This window comes from Cebus imitator, unplaced genomic scaffold, assembly GCF_001604975.1.
Source record: "Cebus imitator isolate Cc_AM_T3 unplaced genomic scaffold, Cebus_imitator-1.0 Scaffold53, whole genome shotgun sequence".
In the NCBI taxonomy this organism is placed as follows: domain Eukaryota; kingdom Metazoa; phylum Chordata; class Mammalia; order Primates; family Cebidae; genus Cebus; species Cebus imitator.
In genome coordinates, this window is record NW_016107368.1 from 707,742 (window position 1) to 715,077 (window position 7,336).

Consider the following 7,336-nt stretch of genomic DNA (forward strand, 5'->3'; position numbering starts at 1 on the left):
TTTTTGAGATGGAGTCTCACACTGTTGCCCAGGCTGGAGTGCAATGGTGCAATCTTGGCTCATTGCAGCCTCCGCCTCCAAGGTTCAAACGATTCTCCTGCCTCAGCCTCCTGAGTAGCTGGAATTACAGGTGCCCACCATGACACCCAGCTAATTTCTGAATTTTTAGTAGAGACGGGGTTTCAGCATTTTGGCCAGGCTGGTCTCGAACTTCTGACCTCAAGTGATCCACCTGCCTTGGCCTCCCAAAGGGATTACAGGTGTAAGACCACTGTGCCCGGCCAGCTTTTGTATATCTTCAAAAAGTCTTTATTTTGCCTTCAAATTTGAAAGATATTTTCACAGGGGGTAGAATTCTATGTTGATAGTTCTTGTTGTTTGTCACTTTCTTTCTTTCATTTTTTTTCTTGTTTTTGTCTTTCGCTTTCAAATGTTGCCTCACTGTCTTCTTTTTTGTATTGTTTCTGATAGGAAATCCTCTGTGATCCATGTCATTGTTCCTTGTATGTAATGTGTATTTCCCCACCTCTAACTGCTTTTTAAAAAAGACATTATTTTTTAGAGCAATTTTAGATTTACAACAAAATTGAAAGGAAGGCACAGAGATTTCCCATATGCCCCCTACCTTCACACATGGGTAATCTTTCCCATTATCAACATCCTCCACCAGAGTGGTACATTTGTTTGATTGACAAACCTACATTGCTACATCATTATCACTTAAAGCCCCTAGTTTATATTGGGGTTCAGTCTTGGTGTTGTATATTCTAGGGATTTGGATAAATGTATAATGGCATGTACTCATCATTATAGTATGAGAGAGTAGTTTCATTGCCCTAGAAATCCTGTATGCTCTGTCTATTCATCTCTTCTTCCATGAAACCCTGGTAACCACTGATCTTTCTACTATCTCCATAGTTTTGCATTTTCCAGAATGTCATATAGTTGGAAACATAAAGCATGTAGCATTTTCAGACTGGCCATCTTTTACTTTGCAATATGCATTTGTGTCCTACATGTCTTTGCATGCCTTGATAACTTATTTCTTTTTAGTACTGAATAATATTCCAGTGCTTGGAAGTAGCACAGTTTATTCATTCACCTCCTGAAGAACATTTAGTTGCTTTCAAGTTTTGGCAGTTGTGAATAAAGCTGCTACAAATAACCATGTGCAGGTTTTTGTGTGGACATAAGCTTTTAGCATTCTTGGGTAAATACCCAGGACTGTGACTGCTGAATCTCAGGTTAAGAGTATGTTTCATTTTGTAAGAAACTACCAAACTGTCTTCCAAAGTGGCTATATCATTCTGCATTCCCATAGCAAAAAATAATAGTTCCTGTTGCCCCACATCCTTGCTAAACAATCCTTGTTGTCAGTGTTTTGGATTTTAGTCATTCTAATTGGTGTATAGTGGACCTCATTACAGTTTTAATTTGCAGTTTCCGAATTACCTGTGATATGGAGCATCTTTTCATATGCTTATTCACCATCTGCGTATTTTCTTTGGTGAGGTGTCTATTAAAGGCTTTGGTCCATTTTTAAATTGGATTGTTTATGTTCTTATTGTTGAGTTTTAAGAGTTTTTTGTATATTTTGGACAACAGTCATTTATCAGATTTTTGTAAGTTTGTTGCTTTAAGAAATTCTTGGTCCAGGCATGCTGGCTCACACCTGTTATCCCAGCACTTCTTTGGGAGGCTGAGGCGGGCAGATCACAAGGTCAAGAGAGCAAGGCTATCCTGGCCAACAGGGTGAAACCCCATCTCTACTAAAAACACAAAAATTAGCTGGATGTGGTGGTGTACGCCTGTAGTCCCAGCTACTTGGAAAGCTGAGAAGGAGAATTGCTTGAACCCAGGAGGTGGAGGTTGCAGTGAGCTGAGATAGCACCACTGCACTCCAGCCTGGGTGACAGAGTGAGACTCTGTCTCAAAAAAAAAAAAAAAAAAAAAAAAAAAAAAAAAAAAAAGCCAAAAATAAAAAAAAAAAAACAAAAAAGGAAAAAAAAAAAAAAATCACTGTCAAAAAAAAAAAAAAAATAAACAGAAAAAATAAAAAATGTAGGAGAATATTTTTGTAATTTAGGAGTGAGGAAGGTCTTTTTCAAAAAGATCCTCAAGACACAAATTATTCAACAAAATAACTCCTGTATTTATTTCATCAAAATCAGAATATCTGTTAAATAGAAAAACAAATTAAACCAGATGACATATTAGGAGACGATAGTTTCAGTATTTAAAACCAAGAGGAGACTAATATCTAGATTTTATAAGGAAATTGTAGATTTACAATAAAAAGGGCAGAGAATCCAACAGAAAGATGAGCGAAGTGCATGAAAAGGCAATTCACAGAAGAGGAAACCAAAAAGCTAACTTTTGATGAAGTGATACTTCAACTCATGAATTATCAGAGAAATGCAAATAAAACAACAATGAGACATCTCACACGGGGGTACTGCTAACAATCTAGCAATTGGTCACTACCCCAAAATTTGCATGATGGGAACATAAATGGAAGGGCTATCATGGCAAAGAGAGAGGCCATGTATTGGCCTAACAGAATAGGCTCCCACTTACTAGGACCAAACTAACTACCACTGCCTCTGAATGCCCAACTTGTCAGCAACAGAGGTCAACATTAAGTCTCTGATATGGCATTATTTACTCAGGGGACCAAGTGGCTACTTGGTGCCAAGTTGGTTGACCACATCACACTCCTTCTATTGTGTATTAATTGGGATTCTCCAGAGACACAGAACCAATGGAATAGATGTAGATACATAAGAGGAGGTTTGTTATGGGAATTGGCTCACCCAATTATGGAGACCAAAAAGTGCCATGATCTGCCATCTGCATGCTGAAGACCAGGAAAGCTGGTGGTGTAATTCAGTCCAGGTCTGAAGGTCTGAGGGCTGTGTGTGTGTGTGGGGTTGGAGGGTGGTGTTGGGGGATGGTTAGGGGAGAGCCTGGAGTTAGTCCTGGAGTCTGAAGGCCCCAAACCAGGAGCTCCAATGTCTGAAAGCAGGAGAAAATAGATGTCCCAGTTCACAAACAGAGAGAGAGAAAAAGAGAGAGAAAGAGAAAGAGACAGAGAGAGAGAGAGAGAGAGAAAGGGAAGTCATCTTCCTTAGCCTTTTTGTTCTATTTAGGCCCTTAACAGATTGGATGATGCCCACCCACATTGGTGAGGGTGGATCTTCTTTAATCAGTCTACTGATTCAAATGAATTTCTTCTGGAACCACTCTCACAGACACACCTGGAAATAATATTTTACCAGCTATCTGGGTATCGCTCAGCCCAGGCAAATTTGCATATAAAATTAACCATCACACCTTAAAAGAGCCAATGGTTCACGCCCACAGAAATGAAAATTCCTGGTATGAATTTTCCTTTCCTTCCTGTAATATCTCAGCTACAGCACTATCTGAGTGTTATGAAATGCCTGGTCCACAGGCATGGAAAGCATAGAATTTGACCAGCACTTTATGTGATGGATGTGCAGGAGTGGGCCCATGACCATGGGATCCACTGGTTGTATCATATATCACACCTCCTAGAGGCAGCTTTCTGGAATGGTCTTCTAAAGGTACAACTAAAGTGCTTACTTGGAAGAAACACTCTGAAAGAGTGGGGTGGCATCCTTCAGAACCTAACATATTTGTGTCTATCCAGAGATGTGTATTGGGTGCTCTGTTCCCAGTAGGAAGGATACAGATATTAAGGAGGTATAAACAGGAGTGGCCCCACTAACCCTCACTACTAATGATCTGTTAGGGGATTTTGTGTTTCTTGTTCCTGAAACTCTGAGCTCTTCAGTGTTGGAGGTTCTTGTCCCAAATAGAGAAGATTCTTGCAAGGTGATACTGCAAGGGTCCCCCTTATTACAGACTACTGCAGGGCACTTTGGACTCCTGTGATCTGGACCAGCAAGTAAAAGGTATTTACATGGGTAAAAGTAATTAACCCTGATTGACAAGAGGAGATAAGGCTGCTGTCACACAAGAGCAGTAGGCAGGAATAGATACGGTACCTACGAGATCCACTTTGGGCCTCTTGGTACTCCTTTGCCCCATTGTAACTGTGAGCAGACATGTGCAGCAACCCTGAACTGAGAAAGTTATGACCATCAAGTATTTGCACCTTAGGGAGGTGAGCTGCACAACGAGCTGAACTACCAACATCTGATGAGGTACCTTCTGAGGGTGAAGGGAATTTAGAATGAATATTGAGAAGAAACAAGATGAGTTATAGCCCAAGATCAACTATAGTGACAGGGACTATAGTTCATCTCAGTAACTTCCTTCTTGTTAGTTCCTCCCAGGAAGAAAGGTTTCTGGAACCTATATGCAGAAGTAAATCTGTGCAGCTCAAGGGGTGCACTGTGGCAGCTGTGAGAATGCGCCTCACAGACCTCCAACTAGAGAGAGCATAACTGAGCGGGGTCCTAGCTGTTGCTGCTGCACTATAAAATATATCACTGATTTTATGCCAAGACCACTCTATCCACAGGCTGCTCCCAGCCAGATTGCATGTGGCAAGAGTACTAAGGTAGACCCACTCTTGAGAGATGCAGGATTACCCTATGACTGACTTTTTTTTTTTTTTTTTTTTTTTTTTTTTTTTTTTTTTTTTTTTAGATAGAGTCTCACTCTGTCTCCCAGGCTGGAGTACAGTGCTGCGACCTCGGCTCACTGCAACGTCCCTCCCAGGTTCAAGCGATTCTCCTGCCTCAGTCTCTCGAGTAGCTGGGATTACAGGTGCCCACCACCACTCCTGGCTAATTTTTGTATTCTTAGTAGAGATGGGGTTTCACCATGTTAGCCAGGCTGGTCTCAAACTCCTGATCTCAGGTGATCCACTCACCTCAGCCTCCCAAAGTGCTGGGATTACAGGTATGAGCCACCGCACCCAGCCTATATGGCCGACTTTGGCTTGCCAGTGGCTGTGCTGAACCTTCTTTAGACAAGACAGCCTTAGATAAGCCAGCCTAGAATGCTTCCCCTTAACTTCTCTCAGATCTGCATTGTGACTTGACAACCGTCCTAGCCATACAAGGCTTCCTTCCTATTTTTCTCACATATGCATTTCCCCAATAAAAACTTGCACAGTTAATCTCATCATAGTGTCTGCTTCTCAGAGGAGCTGAATTTATATAGCTTAGATGGTTTATAGAGAACATTTATTAACTTATTTCTCCTTATCTCCCTGCCCTTATCCCCCACCTCCTCTTTTGTTGGCAAAGCAAATTTCAAAAAGGGGGAAACTACACGTGTGAACGCAATAATTTCCAGAACAAACCCAGAAATCAATTATTGACAGCTATGTAAAGTGTTGCAAACAGGGGCATATTTGACTGCTGTGGCTGAGTGGAGAACAAAAAGCATTATCACCAGAAACACAAGGCTCCATTCATTTCCTTGGAAATTCAGAATAGTTTAAAATATTGCTAAGGGACAAAGAGATTTACTCTGGTGCTAACTCATTGGTTTTTAGTGAAAAATACTTTTTAACAATTTTTTTTTCAGGATTTGATGTTGCTAATGTCAGTCCTTAATGCATGTCAATTATCTTATTATTCCTCTATGGGTTTCCTAGTGTTCTGCTATGGATTGTTGTTAGTCTGCCGTGAAATGCCTCTGTCCAGCCATCTCCTCTTTGTTCATGTAAACCCAGCATTCCAGTCTTTTTCCAACTTCAGAACAGTGGTGAACAGAATTAGCATTGTTGATAAGATATCACTTTGTGTATTGGTTTTTCTCTGTTAGTAGCTGAATGCTTTAACAAGTTTATCAGCCACACTCGCTTAACAAATATGTTAAAACCGGAACTGTGGTTTCAAAGACTCCAAAGTAAATAGTACAAATATTGCTGGGTTGAAAATTTCCTTCTTGCAATAAATCTGAGTTCAAAGAAGCTATAGAATTAAGCATTGTGCTTTTCATGTGAAATTCAATTCGACAAACATTTATTGTTTAAAAAAATTCTTTTAACTTCCCCTTCTTAATATAGTGGGTCCTGTAGAAGGAGCAAGTTTAGTGCCAAACACTGAACTATTTACAATTGAGGTTAGCAGAGGTTATCCACAGGGCTGAAGAGTTGGGAAAATTTCTCCTCCAGTTCTATGGTTTTCCTCCATGGTCTACTTTTTTTTTTTTTTTTTTTTACTAGTTCCAAATATCAAGTATAATAGAAAAACACTACACTCAGAGGTTTTGCCTTATCCTTCTTATTTATTTGGGGCCATATCAGTTCACATTTCCTAAGTCCTCATCAGTCAGCAACAATTGCCCAGGCTCCATAGTCTGTTGGATTGACCAAGTCTTACATTATAATGGAGGAAGCAAGAACTCTCTCACATGACTCAGAAATTCCTAGGAAAGTAGACAATACCTGAATGTATATGTGACTGCCATCGGTGTAGTCAGACACATCCATTGCTCAAAGACAAGTAGTTCTTTCTACATCTCTACTCAGATATCTACATTGGGGTTCCTAGGGGTTGCTTGGCTAGTTGGAGAAGGGCTGAAATTGTGTAGTGAAGAAATTCAGAGGAATTTTGAGCAGAGTTACTGTTAAGGAGGGGCAGGGAGCAGGGACATTTCACAGGGAACGTGATATGTAGGAGAAGGTATGGAGAAGTGACATCCTGGGTTAAGGTACTGACGTAAAATATAGCCCCAGAGTTCAGGGTTTCTTGAAGCCCATCCTTGGAGCTTCTAAGGATCTGTGAAGTCCAGGTTAAAAGCTGCTTTTATGATACCTGTCTCAACAGACAGAAGTTATTGTGGTATAGGCCAGGAAAGGCAGAAAGGGGAGCAGAAGGAAGGAGAAGTAGTTCTGTTCCTCAAACCACAGGGAATGCTGAAGGATGGATCTGGAAGCCCTGAGAAGTTCCAGAGTGGCTCAGATGACAGGAGGCCTTCTCAAGAAGACACAGGAAGGACTTTGGGCTATGAACCTAAAGAGGCCCCAAGTATCAGTGACCTGCCTTCTGAACACATCTCATCAACTCTCACACAGGACTGAAGATTTCCCTCTTAAAGGTTCACTGGGGACCAGGTGTGGTGGCTCATGCCTGTAAGCCCAGCACTTTGGGAGGCCAAGGTGGGTGGATCACTTGAGGTCAGGAGTTCAAGACCAGCCTGGCCAATATGGTGAAACCCTATCTCTACTAAAAATACAAAAATTAGCCAGGCATGGTAGCACATGCCTGTAATCCCAGCTACTTGGAAGGCGGAGGCAGGAGAATCACTTGAACCTGGGAGGCGGAGGTTGCAGTGAGCTGAGATTGTGCCATTGCACTCCAGTCTGGGCGACCGAGCAAAACTCCATCTC